Source organism: Choloepus didactylus, chromosome 10, assembly GCF_015220235.1.
Source record: "Choloepus didactylus isolate mChoDid1 chromosome 10, mChoDid1.pri, whole genome shotgun sequence".
In the NCBI taxonomy this organism is placed as follows: Eukaryota; Metazoa; Chordata; class Mammalia; order Pilosa; family Megalonychidae; genus Choloepus; species Choloepus didactylus.
The window spans coordinates 54028468-54045390 of NC_051316.1; the positions used below are offsets into that span (position 1 = coordinate 54028468).

At 40.7% G+C, this 16923-nt stretch overlaps 1 long non-coding RNA gene across 1 annotated transcript in view; it reads right to left on the reverse strand.

Moving 5' to 3' along the window:
* Positions 1–796: 796 nt before the first annotated feature.
* The window catches only part of LOC119505723, a 31999-nt gene continuing 15872 nt past the window's right edge, over positions 797–16923 (reverse strand). The window contains exons 3-4 of the long non-coding RNA XR_005210806.1: positions 15497–15757; positions 797–1338 (exon numbers count right to left, since the gene is read on the reverse strand). This is a non-coding gene — a long non-coding RNA (uncharacterized LOC119505723). The remainder of the gene's footprint in view (positions 1339–15496; positions 15758–16923) is intronic.

Below are 16923 nucleotides of genomic sequence, written 5' to 3' on the forward strand. Positions count from 1 at the left end.
TTCCCTTTCTACCTGCGGGACCTTTGGCAAGTTAAGCTCCTGAGGCCTACGTCTGCCTCTTCTAGAACATGGGACTAGTGATAAGAATGGGTAGCTTGAAAACCAAGGGAGCGCATTTATTTTTGTATGTATGTATGCACAGAGTATGTTTATTAAATGATAGTTGTTGTATTTCTTCTTTTCTCCCAAACCAAGAAAATAGTTTTTTTCATTTCAGAATATGGGACTTGAGAGGGTGCGAAACCCCCAGCCTGCTGACTTATCCAAGGGCGTCTGGGTGACAGAGTGAGGACCTCTGCCATCCTTGCATGGTTAGGGAGGCAGGAGAACCCTAGAGAAGGGCCTGAGAGGCAGGAGGTGGGAGCTGGAGGGCAGGGGCAATGGTGGACATGGCTTACCTCGCAGGGTGGCCAGTGAGTCACTGCAGTCGCCTGACCCCTGTGGTGAGTTTGGAATGAAGGCAGAACACAGGGTGAGTGGAAATTCCCATCACTGGGCGGCTGTTAGAGCAGAGCAGCTGATAGCTTAGATTCTAGAACCTGTTCACCTGGGTTTAACCCTGTCCTCTACTTCCCAGCTGTGGAAAGTTACTTAACCTCCCTATGCCTTGGCTTCATCATCTACTAAAAAGGAATGATAATTGGAAGTAGGAGTATTCAAGGAGCACGTGTACACACCCTACTCTCAAAGGTTTAGAAAATAGATGGATAGATAGATAGATAGATAGATAGATAGATAGATAGATAGATAGGTAGAATGATAAGGCAAAGGTGGCAAAATGTTAAAAGTTGGTGGATCTGGGTATCTGGGTGGGGGCTATGTTGGAATTCTCTCTACGGGTTTTGCATTATTTTGCAAATGTCCTGTGAGTTTGAAATTATTTCAAAATAAGTTAAAACACACTCGCAGACACACAAAAGAATGATGATGATGACAGAACCTACTACCTCACAGGGCTGTTTTGCAGATTAAATGGGTTTTCTATGTAAAGCATTTAGAACTGTGTCTGGCACGTGGCAAGGGTTTGCTCTTATTATTAGTCACACTCTGAGAATGAATGAAACAGACCGCTTTAGGCAGAAAGGCTGCTGGAGATCGCCTATTTCCACCACCCTATGGTTCACACTGTGGACAGGTGGCAGAGAGCTTCCAAGAGCACCTCGTATAGGCTCACGTGTCAGATGGGCAGGGAGGCTGAGAACCTTGGCCCCCGGGCCCCCAGTCCTCTGTGCATCACTCTTGTGGATTCAAGCAAAGTTCTCGCCTGGACCTCAGATGCAGCCTCGCTTCTGCAGGACCTGGGAATCTGTGCAGTCCCCACCTGGGCTGGAACCAGGGCTGCAATAAGAAGGTAACAGGATCAGCAGTCAGCTCAGGGGGTTGGGACTGCAAATAACGTCTCCAAAAAAGACCGGTTACTAATTTGGTAACAAAATGTTCCCATAGGGGTTCGTGTCCTGACTTTTTATATAATATTATTTAATATGAAATATGCCAAAATAAAAAAGTAAAAATGCTTATAAATTATTTAGAAAAAACAGGAAATACAATGAAGGAAATAAAGTCACCATGTTTGTCTGCTTCTTGGCCACTATATTATGCATATATTTACTATTATACAATTTGATATCACTGAGAGTGTAAAGTATACTACATTTTATATCCTGATTTTCACATATTATACCATGAACACTTTTCCATGTCATTAAATAATCTTCAAAATATCATTTTTAATAGCTATAAAACATCATATTGGATTGCTGGACCATAATTATATGAACGTTGTTAGACATTTGCTTTAATTCTTATTTTTTTTACAACTATAAGTACTGCAGCCCTGGTTTTTGGACTAACAAATGTGAGCACATCTCTGATTATGTCCTGAGGTTGAAGTCCCAGACACCAACTTACTGGGTTCTGTATTCTACTACTAGGTTGAACTCAAGACTCCCCTTCCAGGGCTCCTCAGGCCTGGGGAGGAGGAGGGGCAGGGCCGGCTGACATGGATCCAGGGCAAAATCACTACCGGGATGTTGTGCTAGAAAGTGAGGCTCTCAGTGAGGATAGGCTGAAAACTCTGGTGTCTACTTCAGTGGATCCTGTTCCCTTAGCTCCTGGCCTGCTATGTTAGAAACCCAACTCAAATTACTTTAAGCAAACGGGGAATCAGTTGAAGAATATTGGAGTGTCCTAAGTAATCAAAAGAAGGGCATGTAATCGAATCATTGGAGAAGCAGGGATACAAATGGGCCTCTGGGGAAATGGAGACTAGGGACTCAGAGGTGCCAGAACTTCCCCCATCTCTCTCAAGCCAGCTTCTCCCTGTGTTGGCTTTATTCTCTTTCAGTGCAGACCAGCTTCATCCACAAGGGGAACACTAGGGCCGTAGACCGCTTCTGTGCAAACACACATCCCTCAGCTTTCACCACTGAGAGAGTCTGACTTGCATTTTCTGGTCCTGAGTTCAAAAGTTCCAGAACAGGCTCTGATTGGCTCAGCCTCTATTAGGTACCTACCCTTGGACCAAACAGCCCAGCCCAGGAGTGTGGGTTCTATAAGAACATAACATATACCTCGTGGAGTTGGGGAGGAGGATTTGGACCTCTTTTTTCCAAGAAGCTGAGGTGGTAAGATGGCCTGGGACTGCCTCCCACTCAACTGCCTGTGCCCTTGAAAGAGCTGGGTGTGGAGGCCATCGTGGGTGGAGAGTGTATCCTGGAAATGCATGTCCACTGAACCCTCAGACTGTGCCCTTATTTGGAAATAAATATCTTTAGAGAACATCCTAGATTTAGGGTGGGTCCTAAATCTAATGACTGGTAGCTTTATAAGAAAAAGGAGAGAGATATTTACACATGGGGACACACAAAGGAGAAGGCTATGTGAAGACAGAGGCAGCAATTGGAGTGATGCAGTCACAAGCTGAGGAATGCCTGAGGCCATCAGAAGCTGGAAGATACAAGGAAGGACTCTGCCCTGGAACCTGCTCAGGGAACATGGCCCTGCTGACCTGATTTTGAACTTTCTAGCCTCCAGAACTTTCAGCCACCCAGTTTGTGGTACTTTGTCATAGGAGTCCTAGGGAACTAAGACAGGGGCTTAGGCCAGTTTTGCTCAAGGCTTTAGGGAGGAACATTCTCTTTTCTTTTGGGTTGTCTTTCCCTGTTTCTTCCTGCTCTCAGCATGGTGAGTCCTCCAGACCAAGATTAGGGCATGGGCCTTGGGAACAGACATGAAGACAGCCTACTGAGGGCCTAAGCCTTAGCTCAAAGGTATAAATTCAGTGCTCTGTGTTCCAGGAGGTCTAGCTCAGCCCATTGAGGCTGTAGGTTCCACACAGGGGTCTTGGACCAAAAGTTAGTCAATAGTAAAATGCCTGAGCTGTCCCCAGTGCATATCTCTCTCACGTCCCAATGATAGCAGAAGGCTGCAGATTTGGGGACTAGGAGCCCTCAACAAATATCTGTCCATCTTTCCATGACTAACAAAAAGCGAAGCACATTTTTAGGGCAATTGAGAAACAGTTTCAATTGACCTTCTGTCTGATAGTGGGCAAGAGAGTCCAAACCAGAGGGCTCTCCCTAATTCTGCACAGAGCACCTCCTCAGTCAGTTCCACACAGCGTGCCAATATCCTGCACAGGACAGCTTTCCTAAGACTCAGTCCATCAATCAAATGTGAGTGTCAACAGTCATACAATGTTACCTGACAAAATATTGTATTGGCTCTTTCCGTGCAAAGATCAAATACATTTTTCTACAGCTCCCGCTTTTTTTTAAATAAGAAAGTTGGGGGAGGAAATGGAATTCTTTCAATTGGCATAGAATTCAAAAGGATTCTTGGAGAGACTTTGTTTTGCTGTGCTTTTTCTCCCCACTGAAGTTTTCTGTCTTGATCTTAGGTATTAACATTGAAGCTGTCGGCTCCCTGGCTTTTTACGGTGTAGGGATAAACTTCTTGAAGCCTGGATGAATTTGGATAGATGCCCCATTACAAGTGCTGCCTGCTGTGACTCTCTAAGCAGTGACATGGTGTGGCTGGCAGTGGGCTGTGAGGACAAGTGAAGGGCTTCTGCCAGTAACCACAGACCGGTATTAGCTGGCACATCCAGCCCTGTTTGTGGTTAGCATGATTGAATCAAAGACTGTTAGATTTGGCAGGACTCTCTATTCTAACCCCCTCCACTGGAATCTACCTACCTTACAGGTGAAGGAACCGAGAACCAGGGAGGGGAAGTGGCTTGGCTATGGTCACATCTTCAGAATAATCACAGTCAAGAATAAGGTCTGGATCTCCCTATCCCCAGAGCTCTGACAAAAGTTAAATATTTGTTGAAATAAAAATTAAGTTCTGTGTTGCTTATGTCCAAATAGCTTAACACTATGAAGAATATTCAGTAAGTCAGGGTCTATATAGCCAGGAAAGGCCTGTGTGCAACTACTTTTCAATTCTAGAACGCCAACTCTCAGTGAGGAAAAGTGAAGCTTGAAGGAAATTCCACTACAGAGCAATGTCAACCATTCAAGTGTAAACACAGCTCTGATTACAGTATTTATTAATGATTGACCTTTGTTAGTGGCTGTGGGCCCAAAGTCAGCTGGCGTAAGGTAAGGACACTGAATTTGAAGTCAGAAGCTGAGTTCAGTTCTGGGCTCTACTGTTTACTAACAGCATGACCTTAGATAATGACCTTTCTGAGTCTCAGTTTTCTCATTTTTAATGTGGGGCTATTAATACTCACCTTATAGGTCACTGAGTGGGTCAGAGGATAATGGATTTAAATGTATGTGGTCCTTCTGGGGGATATGGTAGGAACAAGTTCGCAGAAATGTAGTTATTTTAGGTTATTTGTTTTTGTTATTCCTTTGTTTGGTTATAGTCTGTTTATTTTCTTGGGGTAGGGTAGGAACATGTTGGAAGCAATGTAGTTATTTTGAGTTATTTGTTTTTTCTTATTCCTTTGTTTGAAATTTTTTAAATTGTTTTTTAATTTAAAAAAAATAAAAAAAAAACACTTGTATAAGTAATGTAGGTATGAACCATGTAAAATGGATGTTTTTAGTGGATTTCTAAAATAAAGGAGTGTAAGATGAAAAAAAAATTCTTATAACTCCAGGATTTCTGTGGGTTATAATAGTGATAGTATAAACTTAAATCAGTGCCACTTCTATGTGTTTTTGCATTTTAAGCCTAGTCTTTAAAAATATCTGGGGATGATCAGTATCTGTATCCTTATACCATACCTTCCCCTCAATAAGTTAGAAGCAATTTCATTTCCCACTGCTCTCTGACCAGCTCTGCTGCACAACTTCCATGTTTGTACACATAGCAGCTGCAATTTTAATTCTAGATCCTTCTGTTAAAAGTGTTATTTACAATCAACATGTTCGCTTACAAATGTTTCTTGTATGCTGTTGCTTCTTCCTGGATTCATTTTTCTTCTTGATAGAGTATATTCTCTGAATGAGTCTGGGGGTGGTAAGCTTGGTGATTCCTCGTATTCCTGAGTAGGTCTGTGGTTTACCCTCACATTGGAATGACAGCTTTGCTGGATTGAGAATTCTGTGATCAAAGTTCTTTTTTTCTTTCAAAATTTGGAAGACTCTGTTGTTACACTGTCTTCTGGCATACAGTGTCATTTTTCAGAAATCAGTAGTCAGTCTGTCATTCCCCTGCATGACATTTTCTTCCTCTCTTATCACTTTATGATAGTGTGTACTTGATGCTCTAAGACAGGAGTTAGCAAACCATGGGCTAGATTTGGCCTATACTTGCTTTTATAAATAAAGTTTTATTTGTTAAAAAAAATTTATATGGTCTTGCTTGGAATATGGCAGAGTAGGGAGCGCCAGGGACTCAGTCCCTCTACAGAACAGCTATTAAACAGGCAGGAACTGTCTGAAACAAGTATTTTGAAACTCTGGAGGCTTGAAGAACACTGTACAGATCCAGAGAGGAGCAGGGGAAAGAGGCTGATAAAGTATGGTAAAGAATAGTAAATTACTGTCTGCATGGGGGATGTGGGTGTCCATCCCTCAGTCTCATAGCAGGCTGCCATGGGGTCCAGCCCATGGCTAGCTTGCTGGTGACAGAAAGGGACATAAAATATCAGGGGTGCACATGGCCAATCACTGGTCATGGCTTTTGATTAGCGACTTGGATTGCAGGGGGCCTGATTCTGAGGGCAGCCATTGTTTCAACCTGCCCCAGACAAAGGCAGCAGTGGCCATTGTTTTGGCTCACCCCAGACAGGTGGCACTTGTGGAGGAGACTTAAGGATGCTACGCTTCCTCAGGGCTGTGGGGGACAGTTAGTTGAAGGGCTGCATTTGCTGGGCAGGCCAAGAGAGCTCTGCTTTGGGGAACCGTGGAAGGTGCCCTTGGTGCCCTTCCTGATTCCCTCCCCTGGGTGCATTGGAGCCAGCCTGCACCCCTTTGTGAGTCTCTGACTCTGTTTCAGCTCAGAAAGACTGACTTGGGAAGGTCCTCTCCAGTATGCCCCTCATCCCAGATTTTGCCTGCCAGGCAAAAGCAGCTTGAGACAACAAAAGAATATAAAAAAACTATATAGGAGGGCAGCCTGAGGCAAAGGCTTGCCAGCTTCAAACACCCAGGAGAGAGAGTTCTGTCTCCTGGAAAAGAGAGGGGATGACCAAACTCCTGTAAACAGGGGAACTCAAAAAAATAAAAAATAAAAATAAATAAATAAATAAAATAATAATAATAATAATAATAATAAGGAAAAGCCCAGGAAAAGGCACAAGCCCAGAAAGACAGGGAAAGCCCTGCATACTGCATTGATCTCAGGCAGACCTTCCTGATAGGAGGGTTGAAGCACAAGAAAATCTCTGTCTTATTACCAGCTGTTTATAAAATCAAGAAACAGACATCTTAGGGAATTAATCCCAGAATCAATATTTTAAAATATTAAAATGTACAGTATGCCAAAAAAGAATAAAAAACAAAGAGGCAGGAAGTGATAGCCCATCCAATGAGAGGATAGAAGTCCAGAAAACTCCAACAAAGAAGGACAGAATGTGAACATACCAAACAAAACCTTTTAAAAAATGATCATTGGAAATGAAGGGAAAACACAGAGAAAAAATTAAAGAATATCATGAAAACAATGAATGAGCAATATGAGAATCTTAGTAAGGAGACAGAAATTTTAAAAAGAAACCAAAGAGAAGTACTGCAGTTGAGACCATGATAACTGAAATGAAAAATTCCTGGGAGGGTTTCAGCAGGAGAGTGGAGCTGTCAAAAGAATCAGTGAACTTGAAGACAAGACAATCAAAATGAGTTAGGCTGAGGAGCAGAAAGAAAAAAGAATTATAAAAAGCAAAATAGCCTAAGAGCCCTCTGGAACACCACCAACCATACCAATATGAGCATAATGGGATTCTCAGAAGGAGAAGAAACAGAGAAAGGGGCAGAAGGAATATTCAAAGAAATAATGACAGAAAACTTCCCAAACTTAGCAAAAGCCTAAAAGCCCAGAGAACACTAAATAGGATAAACATGAAGAAAAATACACACTGTCATATACTGATCACTCTGTTGAATGCAAAGGACAAGGAGAGAGTTCTGAAAGCTGCAAAAGAAAAGCAATGTTATAAACAAGGGATTCTCAATTATATTGAGTGCCAATTTCTCATCTGAAACCACGGAGACCAAAAGGCATTGTAACCGAGAAGTTAGGATTTAAGGACTGATTATGATTATTGAATCACTATACAATATTCCTTTTTGCTTTCTTGTATATTAGAGTAGACAGAGGGAAATACCTGAAACCTGAACAGTAATCCAACTGTCTAGATCTCTGATAATGATTGTGTAGCCTTTATCTTGTGCCCTTGAGATTGTAAAAACCTTGTGACTAACCTTCACTTGTACCCATTCATCCAGTTTTTTTACTTTAAAGTCTTATGATCACTAAAGGCAGCCCCTAATGTTTATTAATGAAGGGTCTTGGGTCAGCTCAAAACTAACCCACTCCAAGTCCAAAGTTATCTTGATAACCAAAGCTGGATCTAACCAAAATGGGCCCACCTGACATGCGTGGTAGCTTAGAATTTAACCTACAAGTCACATTTACCTCATTATACTAAAAATCACACCCACCATCATATCAAGGCTGCTATTTTATTACACACATTCTGTGACTGAGCATGTAATCAGTCTGTGCATGCTCAATAATAAAATCACTTCTAATTACATCAACTGGTACCATTATACTCATTATCCTAAAATTTGCCCATCTTCTGATACTAAAAAGCTATCAGAATTGTTGCAGTTTAGGGAGACAGATTTTGGACTGACAGGCCATCTGTTCTCCTGCTTCATGCCTAGTAATAAAACTCTTTCTCTCTTTGAAATCCTGGTGTCTCAGGAATTGGTCATTTGAGCACATTGGGCAAAAGAATCCACTGCCTTGGTCAAGGTGCTAAAATTCAAAAGCATGAAAAGTTACAATAAATTTTTTGTTTTGGACATACAATGTATAAAGACAGTGGTAATGAGTACAAAATAAGGTGGAGGGATAGAGGGTATAGGAAAAGTATATGTGCATGCTATTGAAGTTAAGTTGGTATCAACCCAAATATAATTGTTATATGTTTAGGATGTTAAATTTTAACCCCATGATAAGCACAAGGAAAACAGATGAAAAATATATCCAGATAGAAAAGAGAAAGCAAACAATATGGTACAACACAAAAAATCAAATAAATATAAGAATTGAGGAACAAAGAAAGATGTAAGACATACAAACGCTAAATAGCAAAATGGCAGAAGAAAGTTCTACATTACCAGTAGTAATGTAAATGGATTAAACTCTCCAGTCAAAAGGCAGAGATTGGCAGAATGGATGAAAAAGCATGACCCAACTATATGCTGTTTACAAGAGACTCACCTTAAATTCATAGACATATGTAGGTAAAAAGTGAAAGAATGAAAATGTACCATGCACGTAGTAACTAAAAGAGATCTGGGGCAGCTATGCTAATATCAGGTAAAATAGAGTTTAAGTCTATAACTGTTATGAGGGACAAAGACAGAAATTATATACTGATAAATGGGACAATTTGACAAGAAGAGGTAACAATTATGAATATATATGCACCTAACAGCAGAGCCCCAAAATATATGAAGAAATACTGAGAGATTTGAAGGCAGAAATAGATGGCTCAACATTAATAGTAGGAGACTTTAACACACCACTTTCAATAATGGATAGAAAATCTAGTCAGAAGATCAATAAATAAATACAAGACTCAAACGATACTCTAAACCAACTAGACCTAACAGACAAATATAGAACATTTTACACAACAGAAACAGAATACACATTCTTCTCTAGTACACAAGGATCATTTTCTAGTTTAGACCATACGTTAGGTCACAAAACAAGTCTCAATAAATTTAAAAATATTGAAGTCATACAACGTATATTCTCCAACCACAGTGGAATGAAGCTAGAAATCACTAACAGAGAGAGAAATGGAAAATTAACAAATATGTGGAAATTAAACAACATACTCTTAAATGTCCAATGTTAAAGAGGAAATCACAAGTGAACTTAGGAAATCTCTTGAGGTGAATGAAAATGAAAATACAACATACTAAAACTTGAGATGCAGCGAAGGCAGTGCTAAGAAGGAAATTTATAGTTGTAAATGTTTACATTTAAAAAGATGAAAGACTTCAAATCAGAGACCTAACCTAAAAACTGGGAGACTAGAAAAAGAAGAGCATACAAAACTCAAGGCTGAGTAGAAGGAAGGAAATAACAGAGATTAGAGCAGAGATAAATGAAATGAATAAAAACAATAGAGGGAATTAAAAATAACAAAATCTGGTTCTTTGAAAAGATCAATAAAATTGACAAGCTTTTAGCTAGATTGACAAAGAAAAAAGAGGATACAAATAAATCAGAAATGAATAACGAACATTACTACCAACCCCACTGGAATAAAAAGGACTATAAGAGGATCCGATGAAAAGCTGTACACCAATAAATTAGGTGTCCTAGATGAAATGGACAAATTCTTAGAAACACAAAAGCTACCTACATTGACTCAAGAAGAAACAGAAGATCTCAACAAACCAATTACTAGTAAAGAGATGGAATTTGTCCTCAAACACCTCTCAATAAAGAAAAGCCTGGGACCAGATGGCTTCACGGGGAATTTTACCAAACATTCCAATAAGGTTTAACTCCAATTCTGCTCAAACTCTTCCAAAAAATTGAAGGGGAGGGAACACTCCCTAACTCATTCTCTGAGGCTAACATTACCTTCATACCAAAGCTAGATGAAGATATCACAAGAAAAGAAAACTACAGACCAATATCTCTTATGAATATAGATGCAAAAACCCTCAACAAAATACTAGTAAACTAAATTCAACAGCATATTAAGATAATTATACACCATGATCAAGTAGGATTTATCCCTGATATGCAAAGTTGGTTCAACATAAGAGAATCAAATAATGCAATACACCACATTATCACAATGAAGGAAAAAAACCCACCTGATCATCTTAATTGATGCAGAAAAGGCATTTGAAAAAATTCAGCACAACTTCTTGATAAAAACACTTAGAACACTAGGAGTAGATGGAAACTTCCTCAACACAATAAAGGGCATATATGAAAAGCCCACAGCTAACATCCTACTTAATGGTGAAAGACTGAAATCTTTCCCTCTAAGATTGGGAACAAGACAAAGATGCCCACGGTTACCACTGCTATTCAACATTGTAGTGGAAGTTCTTGCCAGAGCAATTAGGCAAGAAAAAGAAATAAAAGGCATTCAAATTGAAAAGGAAGAAGTAAAACTTTTCCCATTTGCAGATGACATGATCCTATATACAGAACATTCTAAAAAATTCACCACAAAGTTCCTAGAGCTAATAAGTGAATTCAGCAAAGCAGTGGGGGTACAAGATCAATACCCCAAAAAATCAGTAGTGTTCATATACACAAGCAATGAACAATCAGAAGCAGAATCAAGAAAAAAAAATTCTATTCACAGTAGCAAGTAAAAGAATCAAATATATAGGAATAAATCTCATCAAGGATGTAAAAGACTTATACAGAGATAACTACAAAGCAGTGCTAAAAGAAATAAAAAAAGACCCAAATAAATGGAAGGACATTCCATGTTCATAGAGTCAAAGACTAAGTATTGTTAAGATGTCAAACCTACCTAAAGCAATTTATAGATTCAATGCAATCCCAATCAAAATGCCAGCAAGCAGAAATAGAAAATCCTATAATCAAATTTAAATGGAAGGGTAAGGGCCCCCAAATATCTAAAGCCTTCTTGAAAAACAAGAACAAAGTTGGAGGACTCATATTTCTCATTCTTAAAACTTATTACAAAGCCACAGTAATCAAAATAGCACAAGGTACTGGCACAAGAACAGGCATGTAGACCAATGGAATTGAACTGAGAGTTCAGAAATCAACCCTGACATCTATGGCCAACTGATTTTTGACAAGGGACAAAGATCACTTAATTGGGAAGGTATAGTCTCTTCAAGAAATGGTGCTGGGAAAACTGGATCTCCATTTGGGGGAAAAAAATAAGAGGATCCCTACCTCACACCTTATGCAAATCCAACTCAAAATGGGTAAAACACCTAGATTTAAGAGCCAGAACAATCAACCCCTAGAAGAAAACATAGGAAAGCTTCTTTAGGACCCATATTAGGCAATGGTTTCTTAGACTTCACACTCAAAGCACAAGCAACAAAAGAAAAAATAGATACATGGGAACTTATCTAACTTAAAATTTTTGTGCCTCAAAGATCTTTATCATGAAAGTAAAATGACCACCTGCCCACTGGGAGAAAATATTTGGAAGCCACATGTGCTGCTTTGAATCTGTTATGTACCCCATAAAAGACTATGTTGTTTTAATCCAATCTTGTGGGGATAGACCTATTGTGGTTGGAACATTTTGATTAGATTGTTTTCATGGAGATATGACCCTGCCCATTCAAGTGGGTCTTAATTAGTCTACTGGAGTCCTTAGGAGAGCTCAGGGAGAGGAAGAGTGCTCAGAGCTGACACAGACCCAGAGGCTTGGAGATGAAGACAGAAAGACATCTGGAGATGCTAAGCAAAGAGATGAAGTCCAGAGTTTGCTCTGGAGAAACTAAGTGAGAACCCACAGATGCTTAAAGAGAAAGCCACTGAAATCAGAAGCTGAAAGCAACACAACCTGGGAGCAAAGGATCAGCAGATGCCAGCTGCATGTCTTCCTAGCTGACATAGGTGTTCCAGATGTCACTGGCCTTTCTTCAATGATGCCTTAATTTGGACACTTTTATGGTCTTAGAACTGTAAATTTGCAACCTAATAAATCCCCTTTGTTTAAAGCCTGTCCATTTATGGTATTTTGCATTTTGGAAGCTTAGAAAACTGGAACACCACTTATCTGATAAAGGTTTAATATTCAAAATATATAAAAAAAATCCTTCAACTTAATAACAAAAATACAAACAATCCAATTAAAAATCAGTGAAAGACTTGAATATACATCTCTCCAAAGAAGATACAAATAGGCAGAAAGCACATGAAAAGATGGTCAATATCATTAGCCATCAGGGAAATGCAAATCAAAACCACAATGAGATATCATTTCACACCCATTAGAATGGCTGCTATCAAAAAATGGGAAATAATAAGTGTTGGAGAGGATGTGTAGAAATAGGAACACTCATTCATTGCTGGTGGCAATGTAAAATGGTGTATCCACTTGGAAGACAGTTTAGTGGTTCCTCAGAAAACTAAGCATAGAACTACCATATGACCCAGAATTCTACTACTAGGTATATATTCAAAAAAAATTGAAAGCAGGGACTCGAACCGATATTTGCATATCAATGTTCATAGCAGAATCATTCACAATTGCCTAAAGATGGAAGTAACCCAAGAGCTTATCAACTAATGAATGGATAAATAAAATGTGGTATATGTATATAATGGAATATTATTCACCTGTAAAAGGAATGAAGTCCTGATATATGCGACAGCATGGATCAACCTTGAGTGACATAAGCCAGAGACAGAAGGACACATTGTATGATCTCACCGATCTGAAATAATTAGAATAAGCAAACTCATAGAATCAGAATCTAGAATATAGGTTACCACAGGGCAGGGTGGGGATAGGAAATGGGACGTGAAGGCTTAAAATGGAATGATGGAAAAGTTTTGGTGATAGATGGTGTTGATGGCAGCACAACATTGTGAACATAACTAACAGCATCCAAATATATGTATGTCTGACTGTGATTAAAAGGAGAAATGTTAGATTGTATATCTGGTAACAAAATAAAAGTTTAAAAAATAATCCATGAAACTACACTACCCAAACAGTGAACCCTAAGTTAAACCATGGACAATTAATAATACAATTATAAAAATGTGCTGTCATCAGTGATAACAAATGTTCCACACCAATGTCTTTGTTTCTGCGGGCATGTTCAGTTCTGAGGGAAGGTGGGCCTCTAGGATATAAACTCAGCAGGATTTCCTGGTTCCATTTCCCAACCTGCCCACAAAGACAAGCTGGATCTCTCTTGTCTTTGGGCCGGAGACTCTGGTGCCCAAAACACAATCTCCCCCTCTTCAGTTATCTCCCGTCAAAGATGGGGGAATCCTTAGTTCATAACCAATATGTTAATTTAGATATTTGCCAAATTATGTGCCAGGGAATGGACATACCAACACTAGAGGAAAATACTCTTGATTAAGCAACAGGAACCTGGGGTTCTAGGCCTGGCTCTGCCACAAAGCCTCTCTGTGTCCCTGTCTCTGTCCTAAAGAAGAGATCATTTATCACGTTAAACTCATTTAGACCAGCCTGCGAGTACTGCTAGCAAATGTTCTCTTTGCAGAGGGCAATGTGAGGGAGGAGGCAGAGCTGGGCTGGGTGCCTGGTGGCAGGGTGGGAAGTATACCCCTATCCTCAGAGCCTCTACTCCCGATTGTGAGGTCTACAGTGTTCTCACAAAGGCTTAGGCTCAACAGGCCAGAACCTGGTTCAAGAGGTGTGAGCATTAACAAGCCTTGTTTGGGAGGGGCAGCTTAAGAGACACCCCCTGGCCTCCAAGGAACAGAAGGCTTGGACATGTAGCCTTTCAGATGGCTTTCCTGGGAAGCTGTGTGGGGGCTCACCAACTGGGATGGGATTTTCAGGGGCATTTCTCCATCAGTCTGCACTCCTGCCCAGGCCAAAGACTGAACAGGGCCAATGGTTCTCAAACTTTAGTATGTGCTAGAATCTCCTGCAGGACTTGTTTAACACACAGATGGCTGGGCACCACCCCCAGAGTTAGTGATTCAGTACAGCTGATTTGATGTTGGCTGAAATATTACAAAGACTTTACTGAACACCAGGGGAACCTCTAGAAAAATAAACAGAAATATCAAGAAACGCACCAAAGCCTGGCTTTTGAGGTACAATTCTCTGATCCCACCAGTGCCAGCTGCTCTCAGGCATTGACCTCTTGGGATTTTGACTGAGCTTCCTCCTCTTGATCCCCAAAGGACTGGCGTGAACCTTTAGGCACAGTACCTGGCTAAAGGAAATCTGCTGGTTCTCTCCATCAAATCCAACCCTAACCGCCTGAACTAGCAGTAGGAACTAGGTCCTTGTAGGAATTTCTACCCTGGAGTTTCCCACATTGGGCTTGGAGGCTGCCACTGTCTCTTTAAGACTGTGCAGCAAGCTTACTCCCTGAAGTTTCCCTTAATTAAACTACAAGTGGGCCCTTGGCTGGACCAATGAAATTAGCTCAGGGATAACTAAGAGAAAGGAAACAGAGATAAGGCCATCAGATGATCTGACTCACAAGGTCAGTCTTTCCAGTTTCAGCTTGTTTACCAGTAGAAGGTCAGAGATGATGAATTTATCCAATCCATGACTTTATAATTCTAGATCTCCCCTTCGTTAACTCAAGACAACTGAATTGTTTTTAAACATAAACAAAACCAAGGATGCTATATGGAATGTTCTTTTTCTTTTAAAAAAAAAATGGGAATGAGTTTTTAACTTTCACTAACCAAACTGATTTTCTTCCCAATCATCTCCACAGACATGGTCAGGAAAAAAATTATAAAGCATGACTCTGACCTTGGGTAATTACAATTTCCCCCTCTTCCTCTTTCCCCCAACATTACTCTTGAAATCACAAGATCTCACCCCAGATGGTTGAAGCTGCCTAAATCCCCATTGCAGGAACAAGGAATTCTCTGTCAAAAGGTTGCACTTGTTCTTTTCTGCACACACAGAACCGATTCTTTTTTTTTTTTTTTTTTTTTTTTGCATAGAGATAGTTGATATTTTCATCTGTTTACTATCTGGGGGCTATTTATTTCCTGCATGACAGCAGGAAGGCAGAACTGAGCAGGGTTTATAGAAAAGCCACATGCCCTCTCTTACTGAAATCAAAAGCCTCAGTTATAAATGGCCACTCACCTAAATGCAAAAACTTCAGGAACCTCAGAACATCAGCCTTTAGCTCTTTGATGCTGAAAGGGGAAGAGAATGTCTTGGTGTTGATGGGCGTGTCCCATGAAGAAGTGCTAGGACCCAGGTAAACCTCGGGGCTGCTCTCAGGAGCCCATCTTCTCTCTGAATGCTGTGCCTGGAAGGAGCTGGAAGGAGCTGTTAGGAGCTGTGAACAGTGATTCAGCCCTTTCCCATCAGTAATCCTTCACTAAGTCTTCAGAGCCACACCTGCCAAGAAGAATAGCACACTTTAGGTGATGGGGGAGGGCCGGGAAGAGGGGGGATTTCTTTCAAAATCAAAAACAGAAGAATATACTGAAGCTGACAGTGTCTCTGTTGAAATATCCCATTCTGTCTGACAGTGCTACTTCTTAAAACCTTGCTGAAGAAGAGATCTGAGCACTTTAGTTCACGGAGGTTCTGTCATGTGCCAGGAATTCAGGAACCAGTGGGTATGTCAGACCTGATTAGAAAATGTCAATATAATGCAGCAAGTGGTAGGATAGGGGGCTCCTGGCAGCCCTTCCATCCCCTTTAAGGTATCAGGATATCCAGGCCTGTTCCTTCCACAGAGCTTATCGGGAAACAACAAGGACCCAGGGAGACTTCTCCAGGACGCATCCTAGTTTGATAAAACCACTACAACCCCAGTGACCACAATGTGCTAAATGCCGTAAAGGGCAGCTGTGTCTGTCTCTCTAGCAACCTTCCTTCTTATTTTATTAATAGCACCCCAGATGTCCCTCTGAAGAACTTCTTCCTTGCACCAGCTTGATGGGACCGTAATCAAGCCCCCTCCCAGGCCTCCTCTATGCCAGGCAGGGATTTGGCGTGAGACCTGAGCTAGCCAAACAAGATTCTCTAAGGACTCTAAATCTTGTGCTGAGAGAAACAGGGATTGAATATGGCAGGAGCTGGTTTCATTCTGATGGCAACAACATCAAGGATCCTCCACTAATTCCTGCTACCCGTATCCACAGAACTTCCCAATTCAGATGCTTCTTAAGGCCTGGTTCACTCAAACTTTTCATTGGTTCTGTGGAACACCTTCGTAACCTTATCTCATTAATTTCCTATTTCTTTAATTAGCCAGAGTTGCGTTTCTGTTGCCTGCAACCAAAAAAACCCTTATGTAAGAGTTTACTTCATGCCAGGCACACTAGCCTTGTCTAACATCTTCCCTGAAAGACAGCTATTGTGTTCCCATTTTGCAGATGAAGAGACTGATGCCGAGGGTCTTGCATACCCAAGGGCACACGAGTCTATGCGAGAGCCAGGATATGAATCCGAATCAGCTGGTCTCCGAAGCCTAGGCTCTCTCCTATTCATCCCTCTCCACATCACCAATCTAATGCCATGCTATTCAAGAACAAGCTGCTTCTCATAGATCCTGT